At 45.5% G+C, this 22,248-nt stretch overlaps 1 protein-coding gene across 1 annotated transcript in view; it reads right to left on the bottom strand.

Moving 5' to 3' along the window:
* The window catches only part of MCPH1 (microcephalin 1), a 536,838-nt gene that overhangs the window by 489,874 nt on the left and 24,716 nt on the right, over positions 1–22,248 (bottom strand). The gene's annotated exons all lie outside the window — the stretch shown is intronic.

The following is a 22,248-nucleotide window of genomic DNA, read 5'->3' as shown; positions in this document are numbered from 1 at the left end:
CTTGTCAGTGCAGCTTTGCCCCAGTGCAGCCTTGTCAGTGCAGCTTTGCCCCAGTGCAGAGTTGTCAGTGCAGCTTTGCCCCAGTGCAGCCTTGCCCCAGTGCAGCTTCGTTAGTGCAGGTCTGCCCCAGTCCAGCCATGTCAGTGCAGCTTTGTGCACTCGGTGTAGATTCAAAAAATGGCGCCGAGACTGCAGGGAGCCGAGATACACATACTCGAGTGTTCTCGGCTTTTTCCGGCGCCGCCGTCACGCCCAGTCCCGCCCCTGGACCTGTGTTATGTCCATCATAGGGCGGGACTGGGCGTGACTGTGAGCGGCGCCGAAAAAAGCCGAGAACACTCGGGTATGTGTATCTCGGCTCTTGTCGGATCCGAGATACACATACCCGAGTGTTCTCGGCTTTTTTCGGCGCCGCTCACAGTCACGCCCAGTCCCGCCCTATGATGGACATAACACAGGTCCAGGGGCGGGACTGGGCGTGACGGCGGCGCCGGAAAAAGCCGAGAACACTCGAGTATGTGTATCTCGGCTCCCTGCAGTCTCGGCGCCATTTTTGAATCTACCCACGGCTGTGTAGGTCGGCGGCGACCGCGGCAATTGCCGCGATCGCTCCGATGACACAGAAATCGGCGGGGATCGGCCTATAACACGCACCCACGATTTTCCCCTGATTTTCAGGGGAAAAAAGTGCGTGTTATAGGCCGATAAATACGGTAAATGAACAGAAGAGGAATCCAAATCAAAATTTGGTGTCCACCCTTTTCCTTCAAAACAGCATCAACTCGGCGGGTAGGTTGTTCCAAACATCTTGGATAACTAACCACAGATCTTCTATGGATGTAGAATTCCTCAAATCCTTCTGTCTCTTCATGCAATCCCAGACAGACTCGATGTTGGGATCAGGGCTCTGTGGGGGACAAACCATCACTTCCAGAGATCCTTGTTGTTCTTTACACGGATGATAGTTCCTAATGACATTGGCCGTACAGTTGGGGTCGTTGTTCTGCTGCAGAATACATTTGGGGCCAATCGCACACCTCCTTGATGGTATGGAATGATGGATAATTATATGCCTGCATTTCTCAGCACTGAGGACACCACTGAACCTGACTAAATCTCCAACTCCATTTGGAGAAATGCACCCCCAAACTCGCAAGGAACCTCCACCATGCTTCCCTGTTGCCTGCAGACAGTCATTATCGTACAGTTCTTCAGTGAACAAACTGCCTCCTGCTACAGCCAAATATTTCAAATTTTTACTCATCGTCCAGAGCACCTGATGTCATTTTTCTGCATCCCAGTTCCTATGTGTTTGTGCATAGTTGAGTTGCTTAACCTTGTTTCCTTTTCAGAGGTATAGCTTTAGGGCCACTCCCGGCCAGACTTCTTCGGACAGTAGATGGGTGTACCTATGGCCCACTGGTTTTTGCCAGTTCTGTGCTGATGGCACTGCTGGACATCTTCCAATGTCAAGTTGGCATGATGTATCTTTTATCTGCTGCATTAGGTTTGCCGACCACTGCGTCTACGGACCTCAACGTGGCACGATCAATGGTGTCCTCAATGCTGAGAAATACAGGCAGATACTTATCCACCATTCTAAACAATCAGGGAGGCATGCGATAGGCCCCAAAAGTGTTCCACATCAGGACAACAACCCCGAACATACAGCCTAAACTAAAAATGATCTTTAGCATAAAGAAGAACAAGGAGTCCTGGGAGTGATTGTTTGGCCCCCACAGAGCCCTGATCTCAATATTAATATCAAGTCTGATCTCAATATTAATATCAAGTCTGTCTAGGATTACATAAAGAGACAAAAGGATAGGAGGCAGCCTACATCCACAAAAGATCTGTGGTTAGCTCTCCAAGAGGTTTGGAACAATCTACCTGTCGAGTTCCTAAAAATACTATGAGCAAATGTACCAAGAATTATTGCTGGTTTGAAGCCAACGAGTAGTCACACCAAATATTGGATTTGATTTAATCTTTCTTCTTTGTGCTCACTTTGCATTTTGTATATTGATAAAAATAGACAATTAAAATATATTTGTTTTAAAGCATTCTTACTTTACAGCATTACTTCACACCTACCACCAGAATACTGTATGCTGGTGTATATGTTGTTCTCTATGTTTTTCAGCATGGCTGGAGGTACTCTTCCTCAATTGACAAGCTACGTAGGGATCCTCCTCAAGGTATTGAGCTGTAGTGTTTCCTGGGAATTATAGGTAGAGATACTCTCTCAGGTGCTGTCCTTAAAGTCTTTTGTCCTAAAAGGCTCTTGGGAACAGTTACTAGTAAGCCTAACATGGATATTCTCAAATAGTCTTTTAGGACAGTACCAAAGATCATACTTGAGCACTTGCTAAATGGGGGGGGGGGGGGGGGAGATGAATAGGTAAAAGGTTCCCTGATAAATAAAGCTAGCAGCTCACTGATTCTAAAAGTGCAGTTTTGAGGGTAAGCAGCCTTAAGGTCACAGGATTCAAACAATTCAAAAACCTTATCTTATTTCTATCTGCATTTTCATAAACATGTTTTCATAAACATGTTGCACTGACATTTCCTAATTGCACTCCAAACACGGTGCGTTTGTCATGCAACAATCGCAGCAAAACATGCATCACCAAACACTTCTGGGCAAAAATTTGGTACATGAGCTTCTTTTGCGTGTTCTTCGTGCGACACACAGCCCATTGTAGTCAATGGGCTGTCACGCTAAAAGCACACAATGCAAATCTCGTTGTTCAGGTGTTATTGCAGCCTAAATTCTTCAAAACTACTGAGTGGCCCCTTTTGAAAATAACTCTCAGGGGGACTGGTCTAGCTTGGGCTAATGCCCTGAAAAAATTAACAAGTAGCGAAAATTGATGAAGAAGCATGAAAAATCATGGTCTCAGAATGAGAGGTGTGTTCTCCATCTGCAGCTAGTTTAGAAATACCGTATTTATAGGCGTATAACATGCACCCCAAGTTTAGGAGAGAATTTTAAGGAAAAAAACTTTTAGGAGGGAAGTTTAAGGAAAAAAACTTACATTTAAATGCCCATCAATGCAGCCTTATCAGTGTTCATCTGCAGCCTTGTTAGTGTAATTGCAGCCTTTTCAGTGTCAGTGCAGCTTTGCCCCAGTGCAGCCTTGTCAGTGCAGCCTTGTCAGTGCAGCTTTGCCCCAGTGCAGTCTTGTCAGTGCAGCCTTGCCCCAGTGGTCAGTGCAGCCTTGCCCCCAGTGTCCATGCTTGATCGCCACCGACATACACATAGCTGCATGTTTTAAATATGGTGCCGCAGAGTTCGGAGGGACTCGGCGCAGGCAGAACTGAACGAACGTCGCCGAGATACACATAGTCGAGTGTATTCGGCTCTTCTCGTTGCCGCTCACAGTCCCGCCCAGTCCCGCCCTATGATGGACATAACACAGGTCCAATGGCGGGACTGGGCGGGACTGTGAGCGGCACCGGAAAGAGCCGAATACACTCGACTATGTGTATCTCAGCTCTGTGATTTCGGTGGCGCTCGTTCAGCTCCGCCGAGTCCCTCCGAACTCCACGGAGCCATATTTAAAACTACCCGCTATGTGAATGTCGGCGGCGATCGCCGCCGATAGCTCACAATTAGCGGGGATCAGCGTATAACACGCACCCACGATTTCCCCCTGATTTTAAGGGGAAAAAAGTGCGTGTTATACGCCGATAAATACGGTAACAGAAACAACAGGAGTGGTTAAAGCACAGTTGGAATACCCATGGATGGGCAAAGCTAAGGGTAGGCAACCTTTAAGGAGGTAAAGATCTACATGGACAACATGGAAGAGATCAAAGAATGCAACTAACGATTATCTTCATTAGGGCTGAAACAACTAATCGATTAATCGACAACTAATCGATTATGAAAATAGTTGTCAACTATTTTCATAATCGATTAATCGGCCAGCCGATTAGTTAGCCTGCCTACAGAATGCATTATTTGTTTACATATCAGGAAATACAGTGCAGAACACATACAGCTCAATACACTGTGCATACAGGTCAGTAAGTGCCTGAGAACTTGTGAATGTGTGAGGAGCAAGGCCTCAAGGAACATGTAGTCCTGGGCAGGAAGTGAGTGGGTCTCAAGGCAGAAGTATTTGTTAACTTGCTATAGGGGCACGCTATACTATAATTTGCTGCTTGCTAGTGGGGCAGTCTAAAGGCAGGAGGAGCCAGAAGCATCAGTGGGGGGACCCCAGAAGACAAGAATCGGGGCTGCTCTGTGCAAAACCATTACACAGAGTAGGTAAGTATAACATGTTTGTTTAAAAAAAATACTTTAACCACTTGCCTACCAGGCACTAACACCCCCTTCCTGCCAAAGCCATTTTTCAGCTTTCAGCGCTGTCGCACTTTGAAAGACAATTGTGCGGTCATGCTACACTGTACCCAAACAAATTTTTTATCATTTTCTTCACACAAATAGAGCTTTCTTTTGGTGGTATTTAATCACTGCTGGGTTTTTTATTTTTTACAAAAAAGTCCAAAAATTTTGGGGAAAAAAAGGTTTTTTACTTTTTTTCTGTCAGTGAATTTTGTAACCAAGTAATTTTTCGCCTTCACTGATGTGCGCTGATGAGGCGGCACCGATGGGCACTGATAGGCTGAACTGGTGGGCATTAATGAGGAGACACTGATGTATTGCACTTATGGGCACTGATAGGTGGCACTGATGGGCAGCACTGAGAGGCGGCACTGATTGCCAGCACTGACTGGCATGGCTAATGGGCACTGATTTGTGGCACTTGTGGGCAGTGGTGGGCACTGATTGCTGCCACTGGTGGGCACTAAATGCTGGCATTGGTGGGCATTGTTACACTTTATTTCTTTATTGTAATCAGGGCACTGATGATCAGTGCCCTGATTACATCCCTAGATGTCCCCCTGTGAGGAGCTGCCACCGATCGACTCTCCTCTCCTCACACTCTGTCAGTGTGAGGCGAGGAGAGCCGATTACCGGCATCTCTGTGTTTACATGTTGGACACAGCCGATCACATGGTTAAAGAGCCGCAGACGCGGCTCTTTACACAGATCGCGGTCATGCAGTGTCCTAGCAACACGCGAGATCGGCCGTTCTGGGCCGCTGTCATATGAGGGCGTCCCAGAACAAGAGCTGCACCGCCCCGCCGTCATTTGACAGTGGGCGGGCGGCAAACAGTTAAAGACTGTGCAGGGAAGATCAGCATCTGAACCCAGAGAAGGTGGAGGCTGATAGACTAAATGTAATAGTAATGTCTTCTATTCCCTCCAAAGTAAACTTTTACATGAAGGCAAGCCACATTGCGTGGGAGCAGGGCACATTGCGTGGGAGCAGGGCACATTACATGCACCCCAGTGTGAAAGGGGTCTAAATAAAAATTGTGATCTCCGAGTCTGAAGATATTTACCAGATTCAACCTCCAATAGTATATACAGTATATCTCTTCTGTCTGTTATTCTCAGAGTGGATTAGAGATTTTGCTCCCTAATCATATAGTTGGTTATTTATATTTACCACTGCATATAGATTTTTAAGAATAAATTGCCTTTTTTTTTTTTTAAACTTTATATATTAAATTAGACACCACACTTTTTTTAAGGTTATTATTCCGATTAATCGAAACAATAATCGGCCAACTAATCGATTATGAAAATAATCGTTAGTTGCAGCCCTAATATATATATATATATATATATATATATATATATATATATATATATATATATATATATATATATATATATATATCTAATCCACTCTGTGAAAAACAGGGGAGATACAGTTTATATACCATTAGATGTTGAATCTGGTACAAATCATCAGACTGAAAGATCAACATTTTTATTTAAAGCAAACAATTTTTTGAAAAAAAGACCTACAACACGGTTTTGCACATTTGTCAGACTGTAATATAAAATATTATGCATGACAAACTCCCTGGTCATAGAGAAGTAGCTTGATACAAGCTTCCATGCCCTGCCACTCTGGGGGAAAAGCACTCAAGGGTCAGAAAGGTAAATGTGATCTACCCATCACCAGCCTATGGTCAATCGGTAGATTGTGATCGACAGGTTGCCAACCCCCGGGCTAAGCAATCGATTCCCATTGCTTGGTTGCTACTGTTTAGTAAAAATAATGTGAGGACTTTTGGGATCTCCCATTTCATAAACAGATCCACCTAGGGCAGGGGTCTCAAACTGGTGGCCCTCAAGCTGCTGCGGAACTACAAGTCCCATCATGCCTCTGCCTGAGGGAGTCATGCTTGTAACTGTCAGCCTTGCAATGCCTCATAAGACTTGTAGTTTTGCAACAAGCTGGAGGGCCACCAGTTTGAGACCCCTGACCTAGAGCAAAATTCACCTAGTCATGATCTTTGTGAATACTTTCTGATTCAAAGTCTATTTGGATTCTAGGACATTCTGAATATGAAAACTTGAGAGAAATTACCATTAATTTTAACTGGAGGATCTTGTTGCACCCCTCTTCCATCAGGTGACCTTTACCATCCCTGTGCCCAGATGTGTGCCATTCTCTTATAAACCTGCATTTCTGGTAAACCAAAGCAACTCTTTAGTCGGTTTGTTGGATTCTACCATCAATACGATTGCTATATCTATTGAGTGACAGTAAAGTCCAAACTCAAGGGGAATCCCTTTCTTGTCTTCCACCATCACCTAAGGGATCACTTTAGTTGGCTGGGAAACCTTGACTGAGAACCCAGGCTGGGGATCCCAAACTTAAAAGAGAAGTAAAGGATTTTTTTTTTTTGCACATTCATACTCGCCTAGATGGATACAGCATGGACCCGATGCTGCATCTGTCCCCTGGTGCCTCTACACTGAGAACTGAGCGGTCGAACACCGCCGATCGCTCGGTTTTTAGAGCTCCATGAGCAGAGGGCTGTACTGTCAGTCTCAGCTCTTCTCCCTCCTCGCTCATTGGAGCACTGGGCTGTGGAGGTGGCGGCTCGCTGAGAGGCTGAGCCAGGTGTCAGTCCAGGCACCTGGCGGATGCAGACTCCGTGGTCAAGATGACAAGATGCCTGGACTGACATTTGTGACGTCAGCAGAAAGCGGACTTCAGTATGCTCTTTGCTGAAAATGGGTCAAAGGAGTGCAAAATTAATTGCACTTCTGTGATCTATAGGAGAAGTACAGCCAAACAAGCTTTGGCTATACTTCTCCCTTTAACCACTTAAGGACCAGCCTCGTTTTGGAATTTAGGTGTTTACATGTTTAAAACAGTTTTTTTTTGCTAGAAAATTACTTAGAACCCCCAAACATTATATATTGTTTTTTTTCTAACACCCTAGAGAATAAAATGGCGGTCATTGCAATACTTTTTTTCACACTGTATTTGCGCAGCGGTCTTGCAAGCGCGCTTTTTTTGGAAAAAATTCAATTTTTGAATAAAAAAAAAAATAAGACAACAGTAAAGTTAGCCCAATTTTTTATTATATTGTGAAAGATAATGTTAGGCTGAGTAAATTGATACCCAACATGTCACGCTTCAAAATTGCGCCCGCTCGTGGAATGGCGTTAAACTTTTACATTCAAAAATCTCCATAGGCGATGTTTAAACAGGTTGCATGTTTTGTGTTACAGAGGAGGTCTAGGGCTAGAATTATTGCTCTCGCTCTAACGATTGCAGCGATATCTCACTTGTGTGGTTTGACCACCGTTTTCATATGCGGGCGCTACTCACGTATGCGTTCGCTTCTGCGCGCGAGCTCGTCAGGACGGGGGTGGGTTTTAAAAAAAAAAAAAATTTTTTATTTTTATTATTTATTTTACATGATTTTATTTATTTTTACACTGGTTTAAAAAAAAAAATGGTGTCACTTTTATTCCTATTACAAGGAATGTAAACGTCCCTTGTAATAGAAAAAAGCATGACAGGACCGACAGCTCCGGTAAGCGGCGGAGGGCACCGGATCCGGATCGCGGCGGGAGGGGGGGCCCTCTCCCGCCACCGATAAAAGTGATCTTGCGGCGAATCCCCCGCAGAGACCACTTTTACTGAAATCTGACCGCCGCATGAAAACGGGGATACAGAGGTTATGGCAGCTAGCTGCTGCCATAACAACGATATCCGCCGCCAAACTTAGGACGTACATCGGCGTGTGGCGGTCGGCAAGGGGTTAAAGAAAAAATTCTTGAAGAGGACCCAGTTGAAATCTTTTACCCAACTTTAACCCGGTTAGACTGGTGTAAACCAGAAATCGAATTCCGTATGCGTTTTCTTCGTTGCGCGAGCTCGCGGGGACGGGGGCGCTTTAAATTTTTTTTTTTTTTTTTTTATTTTATTTTTTTTTTTACTTTATAAATTGTGTTTAAAAAAAATTTTTTTTTTTTTTACTTTTATTGCTGTCACAAGGAATGTAAACATCCCTTGCGACAGTAATAGGTCGTGACAGGTACTCTTTATGGAGGGATCGGGGGTCTAAAAGACCCCCGATCCCTCCTTTGCACTTCAAAGTATTCAGATCGCCGAAAACGGCGATTCTGAATACTGTATTTTTTTTTTTAATTCGGCACCATTGACAGCCGAGTAAACGGGAAGTGACGTCATGACGAGAGCCCACAGCTTCGTTCCAGCCCGCCCCCAGCCGCCGAAGGCACACGATTGGACACCGGGCCTCCCGATCGCACGGGAGGCCCGGTAAGAGCGGCGGGGGGGGGGACCCCTCCTGCTCCTCCGGTATAACAGCCGAGCGGCTTTTCGCCGCATCGGTTGTTATACTCGGGTAGCCGATCGCCCGCTGTGAACAATGGTACCGGGATGATGCCTGCAGCTGCGGGCATCATCCCGGTATAACCCCGGAAAGCCGAGTACGCATATCTGCGTACGGTCGGCGGGAAGGGGTTAAGGGAGCATAAATGTGGAGCGGACCAGCAAGAAATTGTACCATCAATTTTAAGATTGAAACCAGCTGATTCTACCACATTTTACACCACAGAAGAGGAGTCATCAGCCTCACCATGGTCCCCTAAGAGGATTCATCTTCTCCCGCCCCTAGTTCCTCAGTTTGAGGGTCCTGGGCAATGGAAGAGAACCTGCGCGATTAAAGTCGCTAAACATTTTTTTCTTTTTTTTTTTAAAAACCCATCATGGCTGAGGAAAAAAAAAAAAAAAAAAGATCTTTTGGTAAAATACACAGGGGCTGCAGTGTTGAAACCAGTTGCAAACATTTCATGGCCCCGATGCTCATTCTGACCAGCCACTCCCTCTCAGGGGTGGATGCCATTGGTAGAGATGAGTAGGCTTTCTAGAGCTTGAGGGGGACCCTTTTAGCTCTATTTTGGGGGTGTTTTAACCCCCCTTCTGACCTTAGCCCGATGCACAAAGCAGAGGTACTATCAGAAGAAATCGCATCCACTGCTTGAGCAATAGTCCAGCCACTGCCGCTGCTATTAATGCTCAGCCTCATGCAAATAGTAAATGTGTTAAGCAGGAAATGCCTTCGTCACCAAAACCTCTTTCATGCTCCCTTTGCGCTCATGTCTCTGCGACAATTTTGCAGCCAGCACAAATGGAGTTTTTTTTATTTTTAAAAAACACACTCCCGCGGAGGACGCCAACGCCGCGCTAAGCCTCGCCCCCACCTCGCATCGTGCCCCCCCCTCCTTTCAAAAAGAGTTTTCCCACGCAAGCACGGGCCTCCGATCCGACGGGATCGGCTTGAGAGTGAGGGATGGCGTGGAGGAGACCTGGAAGCCGCCCCATGTAGGAGCGGTGAAAGAAAACAGCATTGCCGGTTTTCAGTTCTCCCTTATACTCAGCCTCATGAAGAGGGGAAGAGTTCAGCCCAGGTGGGGGGTGTCTGGATGAAGCAAAAACCCCCAAAACTTACCAGAGGTCTGCCTGCTGGCTGGAGAAAGAGTCTGCTACTTCTGTGACACAGCATGATCTCTGAGAAAGCATGAGAAGGTACGTGCTCCATACAGCCCCCAGTGGTGACTCATAGGCATAACAGCATTTACTTTGAAGGAGACAATTCATAAGAAAATTTTAAAAATTTCTTAGAAAAACTCCACTTATCTTTCCCGCCGCAGGGTTTTCTGTGGTAAACCAACAGACCCAATCTTCACCCTTCCTTGAGAAAACCCACAATCCTGGACCTGCAATAGCACCACCGGCAGTAAAACTTTATGGCCTTAATACCAAAAAGTATTGGATTCCGGGGTCTAGCTCTCAAAAGAAAAGCATTCACAGGCAAAAACCTTGTTTCTTCGGACACGAGGCCCGGGTACGATTCAATTCGGCCACAAAGACACCTTAAATGGATCGATCTTCATAGCTAGCCCCAGCAACGATTGCTCCAGAGGAGCTCAGCTCAGCACATCTTTACTCCGTGACCAACACCTAGACACTGGCGAAAAAACTGAGGTACTCCCAGTAGTGGGAGGGGTTATATAGGGAGTGCCTGAAGGTGGCCCGACATAAAAATGAATTCTGCAGATGCATCAGCAATATAGCCTACTGCCCACATTAAAGTAGGAAAATATTCTAATAATGTGATCTCATCTGGCCTAGCCAATGCTCCAGATTCCTGTTAAAAACAGTGGCAGCCATAGCTGGTTTCAGATTAGAAGAGTTTAACTCCCAGGACCTTTTAAGAAGGGAATCCATCCTCCCCTCCTGTCCATGGCATCCTTCAACATACCAAGGTCTTCAAAGGCTGTGTCCTTGGATACTAGAGAGGAGGCCAGATCCAACTCGGCTATCCCAATACATGCTATCGCAGAATGTTCATCAAAAGGTAGCGTCCTTTTGAGAGATTTGGAGAAGGAAGGCTTTCATTCTGTATCTTGCCATGTTTTTTTTGGTGCAGTCGGAGAGCACTTAATGAACAGGGAATATGTGCCCTAGTTTTAATCCATAATGCATGCAATCCTGAAAGATATTTATTCTTTCCCTACCTTAAAGTCTATAGAGGATTATGTTGCTTTAAGCAGCTCAACTATCATCCTCCCCGCCTGCTTCTCGACCTTCCATGCTACTAGGTAAAGTGACCAAAGTTTGAGGCAATGGCATAACTCCTGACAAGGATTGGGGGAGTGGTAGACTAAATATAAGACAGTGGGTTTGTAAGAGCAGCAAGCGCTTTATTAATTGAGGCAATATGATCATTACAAGCACCTGTTCATTTTCTTAGAAAAATATTTTCTGGGAATTGTGGATGGAGCTATACTCTTTCAGGTGCTGTCCTGAAGTTAAATGTGGGAAAAAAACTGACAAATTCAACCATCCCCTACATAATACATACCTCCAAAATTAAAAAAAAAAAAAAAAAAAAAAAAAAAAGGAAGAAGAGCTTTGCCTTTAGGCATTCTTGAATTTATTGGAGCCAAGTCAAAATATCTATCCTCCTAGGCATGCTAACTGTAGGAGGAGTTATACCCTGGGCTGGCCTATAGTGATTTTGTTTTAATTTAGGAAGAACAAACAGACCCAGAGCAATGCACAACCTCTAAGTATTTTAGAAATGCTAGCAGACACAGGGTTAAACTTCATCCAAATGAGCAGTAATGAATAACCTCTAATGCTAGTATAATGGCAATGAAAGGGTTACATTTCATATAGATCAGTGGCGATAATCAAATGCAACATACAGATCCATTTCAAGTTTTAACAGTACGACAAGATCTGAGGGGAGCAGACAGACTCAATGCAGGAATCTGGCAGCGGTACGCTGAAAAGCCTGGAGGCACACTGTCAGCAGAGCAATGGGGCAGCTGTGCGTCAGCATGCATGCTGTGCACGAGATCCTTAGAGCTATGAATGTGTAGTCAGGAGGGTGTCGCTGGTTGCTATGACAATGCATTTTGGAGCAATTTCTCCTTTGTCAAGTCAATGTGCCAGCAGAGCGATAGCTCATATTTATACTTAGATTGGTTTAAGGGTTTTTTTTTAACCTTTACCTTCTATGCAATAATGTTGCTATTCCCTCCTCCCTAAATACATACCCGAGTCCTGTATCGACCCAGCACTGTTCCTGTCTGCAGATCTTCTCTCCCCTCGCTCCTGCTGCTGTCAGTCAAATTCTGTGAGGCGGGGCCAAGCCACACTGTGAGCCTATGGATGCACACAGCCTGGCTTTGGAGCAAGCCTGCACATGCACCCCCATAGAAATTGGCTTCCTATGGTGGCGCATGAAGAAGAGGGGGAGCAGGTGCGCTGGCAGGGAAACCCGGAAGAGGAGGTTCAGGCCTTCTCTGTGCAATATCATTTCATAGAGCACTAAGTAATAAGCACTTAAGTACTTTTTTTCTTCCCACTAAAATAAAATACAACACTATACAACCACTTTAAGGAGAAAGATGGATTAAAACTTTACCTTTCCTAACTTTCAATGGAGAAAAACACGCAGAAGGGGATTAAAAATGGCTGCTGAACCATCACAGGTAAAAATTGAGAAAATTTAGGAAAGACATAATTAAGAAGGGGGGGGGGGGAGTCAAGGATAAAAAATACCAGAGTCATTGATGATACAGCACTAATAAAGTGTAGGATGCCAAGAATGTTAAAAATGATGGGGAATTGAATCAAAGGATCCAATAGAGTCAGTATACATAACAAAAATGGAGCATAATTACAAGATCCTAGCAGAAGAAAACATACAGTATAAAAAATATAATATATAAAATATAATATCTAAAAATCATGAAAAATGGACAAGACATGCAAATGAAAATAACAAAAAAATAAAGAAAGAAAGAAAAAGTTAAAAAATTCCAAGTTTCATCCAAGACCAACAGGGGAAAACTATACTTGAAGCCCATACTGAACAAAGCTCCCCAAACCCAAACTCAACACAGCACATCCTCCTTCTGAGGCTATGGACCAGTTAAGAGAGTCCAGGTTGGGGGGGGGTCTAGCGCATGGCGAGGTAGGAGGCGTTTCTCCTCAGCTCCCGCTCCCACTGAGCTAAGCACGGCTCCATCGGCACTACAACACCCACCCGTCTGCCCATCGACCACCATTGGTAGACGCAGCAGAAGCAAGGGTCGTGGACCCAGCGGCAACCTCAAAGAAGGGGAGATCAGAAGATTCTTTACCCGATCTGACCCGAACACCAGAGGCTCCCCTGCGGCTAAGATAGTTCCGAGGCGCCCTTCAGGTTCCCACACAGCCTCATAGGTACAGACAAGGCAGCGCACTCGCTCTCCCGAGGAATCAGAGCATGGCTTCACTCACTCCAGAAGTACCTCGCCTGTGTTCAAGAGCTCTAGGGATGGCTGAGACCTGGAGACATACATCAAAGCGCTCCCTACAAGGTAGGACATTGAGGCCTATGTGAATAGGCTTGAACGCTCCTACAATCAGGAGTTTAATGACCTACTCAAGGACTTAGGTCATCGCATGAAGGATGTTGCGCTCACAGTTGAAGAGACAGTGTCCAAACTGAGCAAGAATGATGTAGTGTTGCAAGAACACACTTATCAGATCCAGCAGATTTTCTATTGCCTGGATGACCAGGAAAATAGAAGCCGTCACAACATTTGTATTTGTGGCCTCCCTGAAGCAGTGGAACCTAAAGATCTCGCTGCGGCTGCTACGGCTATTTTCAACCAACTATTACGACTTCCCAAAGACTCTCCAATCGAGATCGTTCGCATTTACAGGGCTCTTGGTCCCCGTAGCCAAATCCAGCATTCCCAAGAGATGTGATATTCAGGATCCATTTTTTCAAAATTAAAGCAGAGATCATGCAGGCTGCTTGTACACAGGATACCATCTTATTCAATGAGAACCCTGTCATGCTTCTTCTGGCTGATCTCTCTAAGCCGACTCTTAAAATGCAAAAGGCCCTCAAACCTCTCACAGAAGTTCTTCAAGCTAAAACGCATTAAATATCGCTTTCCATTCTACCGCTCGGCCTCTCATGAGGGAAAGTCAGCCCATTTCCGCACCCTTGGAGACCTTGCAAACTTTCTGGGTACTTTTGAAGTTCCTCAAATCGAAATCCCTGAGTGGCCCCTTACAGCTACAACACAAGGACTTCTGTTGACAACAGGATGGAAATCACACTCCAAGAAGAAGTAAGGCACCCACTCATCTGCTTCCAAATCTCCAGCAGGCTGATCTCATCTACAACCTTCCCTTCTACCTATTTTTGGACTTCCGGTCCCAGTTCTATCGCTGCTGTTGGGTCCTTTTTATGTCCCATGAATTTATTGTTTTTGTTTGTTATCTGCTCTTTCAGATTATAGTAACAGTTTCTTGCAGTACCCTCGCTTTTGAGGGCATTTATTGTGTATTATAGACTTGAGTATAAGTGACATGCTTTGGTGGAGCTCTCCCTGGTGGATCACCTTATTTTTGGGGTATTAGGGGTGATTTAGTCCCTGTCCTCACAGTAGGGGACTTCTATACCTGCGAGATACTCATTTCTTGATCCTACGGATCTATATCCCATGTTACACATTATGCCGGTCTGGGTGGTAAAACCCGATGTGCTACACATGTTCCCTACATTAGGGTTTACAGAGCCCTTTTTGGCTCTGCTGTTGGTTTTAGCCATAGTTCTTTGTTGGAGGTCAATTTTTTTCACTAAGGCCACTGGGGGGAGCGGTTTCCCCACTCTCACTTTAATATACCCACAATGGCTGTTAACGGTGCTCTCCTAAACTCATGATGCTACTTTTATTATATACATCTCCCAACCTAGTGGCCCTACATTGAGAAAAATTACCTTAGGGGTTATTGTCGATATGAGACCTGCCGATTTTTTACAATTGGTTCCACATCTCCTCCCTTCCCTTATTGCTAGGGTAATTGCTAGGGACAAGATGCGGCATCTCCATCATATGCAAGCTAATAAATGCAGCAGGCACCTAGCGCACATCATTCACCCTAGACAAAACAAACAGAACATCCCTTATCTCCTTTCATCCACTAACGCTAAAGACTATAAGAGCTCTGAAATTGTGGAGGAGTTCAGACAGTTCTAGCCCTTTCTATACAATTTGGTCCCAGCATCACACTCAGTACCTCCTTCTGCTCAGGCCATCTGTGATATGTCCATTTACATTCAGGACACTGCCCTACCCACCATTTCTGAGCAAGGTGCTCAGACCCTAGATTCTCCTATCCTTTCAACTGATTTTCTGTAAGTCATAAAACGTCTTAAGAATGGCAAGAGTCCCAGTGTACACTCCCCGATTTTATAAAACATTCGCCCCCCCTTTTATGGCGCAAGCCCCCCCCCTCCACTTAAGGCGCAAGCCTTTGATGCCATAGTTGACATGCATCCTCTCCCCTCCACAATGCTGCAAGCACAGATAGTAGTAATTCCTAAACGAGAGAAGGACACTTCCTGTGGGAATTATAGACCCATCTCATTACTGAATGTAGATGTAATTATTATAATTATTTTCCCCAATACTAAATATTACCCAATACTTTCCAGACATCTCGCATAGCACTTTTCGGCCAAAATCCCTTTTCAACAGATTTTAGGTAAAAGGCCCTTTCATGAATACATTTTATCACGTAGTGTATGTGAAGGTCCTCAAAATGTGTAGTAACATATAGTGCAGAGGTCTCCAAACTGCTGCCCTTTGCTAGCCTTTCCGGGCCCTTGGGGCACTATTCCTCCCAATGATATGAAGCGCTATTTCTCCCACTGACACCAACAATGGTGCACCGTTTATTCCCACTAATACCAATGATGGGGCACAACTCTTCCTCCTACTGAACATCAACCCTGAGGCCATGTTTATTTTCACTAATGCTGGACTCGGGACAGTTTCTACCCCCACTGGCCACAATCCGGACATCTAAAAGTACAGTAAACTGGCCCTTTGATTGAAATGTTTGGAGACATCTGATCTAGTGGAACAAATATAACTACCGTATTTATCGGCGTATAACACCCACTTTTTTTCCCCTTAAAATCAGGGGAAAATCGTGGGTGCATGTTATACGCCGATCCCCGCCGATATCACATAGCCGAGTCTACTCGGCTAGTCTCGGCTCCGCTCACATTCACGCCCAGTCCCACCATTGGACCTGTATTATGTTTCATCATAGGGGCGGGACTGGGCGGGACTGCGAGAGGAGCCAAGCATAGCCGGTGGTGTTCCGTGTACCAGCTGTTGATGTTCGGAGACTTTCGGCGTCTTCTATATCCTCCATACTGCGCAAGCACTGCGCCTGCACAGTACAGGGCGGATGCTATCCGATGGGGGACATTATTCAACAGGACACCAGCGCTCGCTCCTCTCCCCTTAGCGGAGAGGAGATCGGCGGCAATTTTAAATAATCAGCCTGCCTGGGCAAGTCTGCAATGACACAAGGCTGCAATGGCAATAAAATAGGCATATGGAAAAATGCAGCGCATGTACAAATGAATATAGGTCTTTAAAATGGTGAAACGGTCAAGAAATAACTAATTGACCACAGGTGCCTTGAAACACAAACGTCCATAGATGGATGTGAATGTCCAACCGCACAGGAGGTATAAGTACTCCAAGGGGTGGTGATGGTCTGATGGTTGTCAGAAAACACCTGGCATCATACAGCGACTTCCCAACCGAGAAACCGGGTCCCAATGGGTCATTCAGAGAAAGTGCAAAAAAGCCTCTTACCAGATCCTGTGGATTCCCATGTCAGCGACAGGGAATCGCATGCGCAGTTTGTCACAAATGACGTGGAATGGGAGCTCAGGAATCGCCAATCTCTTGGATTGTGGTCTGTATGGATCTCGGCCGGCTGACATGGGAATCCACAGGATCTGGTAAGAGGCTTTTTTGCACTTTCTCTGAATGACCCATTGGGACCCGGTTTCTCGGTTGGGAAGTCGCTGTATGATGCCAGGTGTTTTCTGACAACCATCAGACCATCACCACCCCTTGGAGTACTTATACCTCCTGTGCGGTTGGACATTCACATCCATCTATGGACGTTTGTGTTTCAAGGCACCTGTGGTCAATTAGTTATTTCTTGACTGTTTCACCATTTTAAAGACCTATATTCATTTGTACATGCGCTGCATTTTTCCATATGCCTATTTTGTTGTTTTTGTCAAACTGTATGCAGCAGCTTTCATTCATTTTACTGGTTAGCGCGGTGTTTTCTATTTACCTCTGCAATGGCAATAACACAAGGCTGCATTGATGGGCATTTAAATGTAAGTTTTTACCTTAAACTTCCCTCCTAAAAGTTTTTTTCCTTAAAATTCCCTCCTAAACTTGGGGTGCATGTTATACGCCGATAAATATGGTATACTAAAGTGAAGACAAAGCCCTAAAAGATATACAAGAGAACAAGAAAATTATCATAAAACAAGTAGACAAGGATAGGCTATAGTCATTAAAAATAGACAATTTAACAGAGTTTAACCACTTCCCACCCGGCCTATAGCAGAATGACGGCCGGGAAGTGGTTCAGTTATCCTGACTGAGCGTCATATGACGTCCAGCAGGATAAACCGCAATCTTACGCCCACGGGGGCACACAGCACTGTGGTCGGTGGTGTGTCAGTCTGAGACACAAATCTCCGATCTAGGTAAAGAGCCTCTATTGGGGACTCTTTACCACGTGATCAGCTGTGTCCAATCACAGCTGATCAGAGTTTAAACAGCAAAAGCCATGTATCGGCTTGTACTCTATTCGCGCTGACAGATGCTAGTAGAGGAGAGCCAATCGGCTGCTCTTTTGATGGGGGGGGGGTCTGCACTGCCAGTCAGCACCTCTGATCAGTGCCGTCCACCAGTGCCGCCTAAACATGCCCTCCAGTGCCACCTATCAGTGTGACCTCATCAGTGCCCATCAGTGAAGGAGAAAACGTACTTATTTACAAAGTTTTGTAATAGAAACAAAGAAAAATACCAGACCAACATCCGAGCACGTAGCCCGGTCGGTCAGGAAAGGGGGTAGGGACGGGCGAGCGCCCCCCCCCCCCTGAACCGTACCAGGCCGAATGCCCTCAACATGGGGGGGTTAGTGATTTGGTGCAAGGGGGGTCTCTTCCCGACAACCCTGGCCGTTGGTTGTCAGGGTCTGTGGGCGGGGGGCTTATCGGTATCCAGGAGCCCCCTATAATAAGGGGGCCCCCAGATCCCGGCCCCCCACCCTATGTGAATGAGTATGGGGTACATGGTACCCCTACCCATTCACCTAGGAAAAAAGTGTCAATTAAAAAAAACACAGTAGACAGGTTTTTAAAGTGATTAGGCAGCTCCGGGGGTCTTTTTCCGACTTCGGGGGTCTTCTCCCTCCCTCCGGTGTCGTCTCCGCGCTCTCTGGTCCTTCTCCTGTGCCTTCTTCCTTCTGCCGCGCTCCTCCGCTATCTTCTGCTCTTCTGCTAGTGGAGGAGCTCAGTCTCCCGAGAGGTCTTCTTTCCTCTTCTCTTCCTGAGATGTTGACACGACGCTCCCTCTCGCTGTAATGCCGTGAGCGAGGTCCGCTTCCAGTTATATAGGCATGGGGCGTGGCCACCGGAAGATGCCACCCGGTGACCCCGCCCCTTATGTCGTCACAATCCCATCATGCCTCGGGACTGTGACGGCATAAGGGGCGGGGTCACCGGGTGACATCACCCGGTGGTCACGCCCCATGCCTATATAATTGGTAGTGGACCTCGCTCACAGCATTACAGCGAGAGGGAGCATCATGTCAACATCTCAGGAAGAGAAGAGGAAAGACCACCGGGCTCCTCCGCTAGCAAAAGAGCGGCAAAAGAGCAGAAGATAGCGGAGGAGCCCGGCAGAAGGAAGAAGGCACTGGAGAAGAACCAGAGATCGCGGAGACGACACCAAAGAGAGGGAGAAGACCCCCGAAGTCGGAAGAAGACCCCCGAAGTCGGAAGAAGACCCCCGAAGTCAGAAGAAGACCCCCGAAGTCAGAAGAAGACCCCCGAAGTCAGAAGAAGACCCCCGGAGCTGCCTAATAAATCACTTTAAAAACCTACTGTGTTTTTTTTAATTGACACTTTTTTCCTAGGTGAATGGGTAGGGGTACCATGTACCCCATACTCATTCACATAGGGTGGGGGGCCGGGATCTGGGGGCCCCCGCCCGCAGACCCCGACAACCAACGGCCATGGTTGTCGGGAAGAGGCCCTTGTCCTCATCAACATGGGGACGGGGTGCTTTGGGGTGTTGCCCCAAAGCACCAACCCCCCCCATGTTGAGGGCATGCGGCCTGGTACGGTTCAGGAGAGGGGGGGCACTCGCCCATCCCCACCCCCTTTCCTGACCGACCGGGCTGCGTGCATGGATAAGGGCCTGGTATGGATTTTGGGGGGGACCCCACGCCGTTTTCTCGGCGTAAGGGGTTTCCCTTAAAGTCCATACCAGACCGAAGGGCCTGGTATGCCCTTGGAGGGGGAACCCATGCCGTTTTTTTATTTTAAATTTGGCATGGAGTTCCCCTTCAAGATTCATACCAAACAGTGCCGGGCACTGGAGGGGATCCAAGTCGGTTAGAAGCTTTTTTAAAGATAACCTCAGGAGACCCTGCCAAATGTCCACAATGCAGGAAAAACATGTAAATTATTAACTATTTCAGCCATTCTGGGAGAAGAGAGCAGTGTGCTGTAACTATGGATTCGCTCTCTGTCTCTGCCCGTCTCCCTCTCTCTCCTCCCCCCCCCCTTGCAGGCAACAGCATGTGGTGAAAATTGTATTTCTCCCATATCTTACATGTTCCTCTTTAGGAACGCTTATAAATGAAAACCCGCCCAAACACAGGTTACAGCTTTTATATGAGTTTACAAGCATTTGGCATTTCAAATGCCTCTTAACGTCCGTCCTGAACCCTTTTTTTGCGTTCCAAAAAAAGCTTCTAAACTCAACTGCCTAGAAACGACTATAAATGACCCTGTGTACATGTACTGATAAGATAACAGAGGAGAGTTTAGAGGCAGCTGAAAAAAATGCCCAACTGCTCCTAAACGTTCGTTTACCAGCAGTAAGGATGAGCTCTGGCGTATTCGCACACTCTACATGCGGAGCCCGCCAGGAAGTCGGCACGGTGCTAATCACAGGTAGCAAGACATTTTCCCTATGTGCAGCTGCAGAGATCGGGAAATGTCTCACTGCCTGTGATTAGCACAGCGACGTGCCGACTTCCTGGCGGGCTCTGCACATGGAGTGTGCGAACATGCCGGAGCTCATCCTTAACCAGCAGCAGTTTACATGAGGCCTAAGTGCCCTGTATTGAAGTGTTTAAGCGCCTACTGATAATACTACATATGTGCATTTAGAGAAGGATCTTTTACCGATTTTTACAAATGAACTTCAAACCTTAGGTCGATCAAGCACTGTCTGATGGGGTTATCAATTAAAAAACATTTCTGTTCAAAAGAGTTTGACGTGCCAGATGTCTATCATTACCCCAAAATGTATTATAATCTCAATAATCCACCATGACGCTCAGCTATAGCCAGTATGGTCAGCCTAACCAGTAGCTTATCACAATACATAGAAACCTTCCTACAGCCCATTGTAATTACATTACCCTCATATATCAAGCATTTGAATCAGCTGATATCTAGTTTATCACATTACATTTGAACTCTTGTACTTTTGGGTTTCCCTTGAGGACTGCTTTAATTTTCCACACCGTTGGTCTATCTGCAGTCAACTACTTTTTTGCCCAACGGCCAGACATAATTCCTCTCCAGGCCAAGTTAATTTTCAACAGCACCAAAATTTACCTTGTGACATAACCATTCTACATTTTTGGATGAATATTTTGTACAAATACAGGGCACAGCTCTGGCTGCCAATTACACACCAATCTATGGCAATTTTAAAAAAAGGTTATAAGGAGGAGCATCATATTTGGAGACACAACCCTTTCGCACATCAGATTATCTACTTCGGTCCCCATATCAAGGATATACTTATTATTTGGAATGGTGAACCTGAAACAGTTGAACCTTTCCTGCAACATTGTAATAATGAACCAGGCCTTCATTTTACCAAAGATGTGGATTTTCTTTGAGCTGGAATTGTTCCCTGATGACCAAAAAATGTACACCACTTCAAGCTTACAAGTTGAAACACCACAATTCCAGTACTTACCACAGAAAAATCAAATACCATCCCAAAAGAGACAATTCTGTAGCCTAAGGAAACATTTCTCTAAAGTGGAGGACTATGTGGATGATTTTCTGAAAATGGAGAGGGCAGTCTGGTGCAGTTTTGCATTAAAACCAATCAGCTGCCAGTTTTTTTTTCTCTAAGCTTAATTGAACAATTTGAAGTTAGAAGCTGATTGGCTACCATGCACAGTTGCACCAGATTTTGCATTCTCCAGTTTTAGTTAAATTAAATTTACTAAAACTGGAGTGTGCAAAATCTTGTGCAGCTGTGCATACTGTAGAAACCAATCATCTTCTAACTTCAGCTTGTTCAATTAAGCTTTGACAAAAAAAAAAAAAAAAAAAAAAAAAAAAAACCTGGTTTCTTTACAGAGCTGAATTCGATTTTGCACTTTCAGTAAATCAACCCCAAATAATTCCATTCAACATTACTACACTCCAAAATAACCCTACTATGGAGAGTCTTCCAAAAATCAATTTTATCACGGTACAATATCCAACACTGGCATATTGTAAAAGCTATCAAACTAAACTGCCACATCTTACAATGGCCCTATTTTACAATCCATTACTCATGGGCAATCCACCTTCTGTGACCATTTAGGCAGAAGTCATATCAACCAATTCTTGAACTATTCTATTGAATGTGTAGTATATGGCCTCACTTGCCCTTGCTGTCTCCATTATATACCCTGGACCTAATATAACTATATTTTTTTATATATTTTTTTTATTTCCATGTCTTGCCTTTTTTTTCATTTTTCCCAGGTTTCCATAAGTAATGCTTTTTTTGTATTATATACATATTACACTAGTGCCCTCTGCCCCCCCACCACACCCATAGTAGTGCTCTCTGCCACCCATACGTCAACCCCCCCCCCCCCCCCCCCAATATAGTGTCCTCTGTTACACACACACACATTCTCTGGCCCCCATAGCAGTTTCCTCTGATCATCATCCTCCTGACAGTAGTATTTAGATTCTCCTACCATACAACAGCTGTTCAGTAAAGCAGAGTTAGAGGCAGCACAGTACTGGACGGAAGGTGGGAGTGAGAGCCAGAGTTAACTTTTCATAATAACACAATGGCGATTGGTTGCTAGGACCACCTGGCGTCCTAGCAAACAAACACCTGCTGGTTAACTTGAAATGTTAACCACTGCAGCTCGTGCCCTCCTT

Source organism: Aquarana catesbeiana, linkage group LG04, assembly GCF_042186555.1.
Source record: "Aquarana catesbeiana isolate 2022-GZ linkage group LG04, ASM4218655v1, whole genome shotgun sequence".
Classification (NCBI taxonomy): domain Eukaryota; kingdom Metazoa; phylum Chordata; class Amphibia; order Anura; family Ranidae; genus Aquarana; species Aquarana catesbeiana.
Note: the sequence above shows the minus strand (reverse complement) of the source record. Positions and strands in the feature narration are given on the sequence as shown.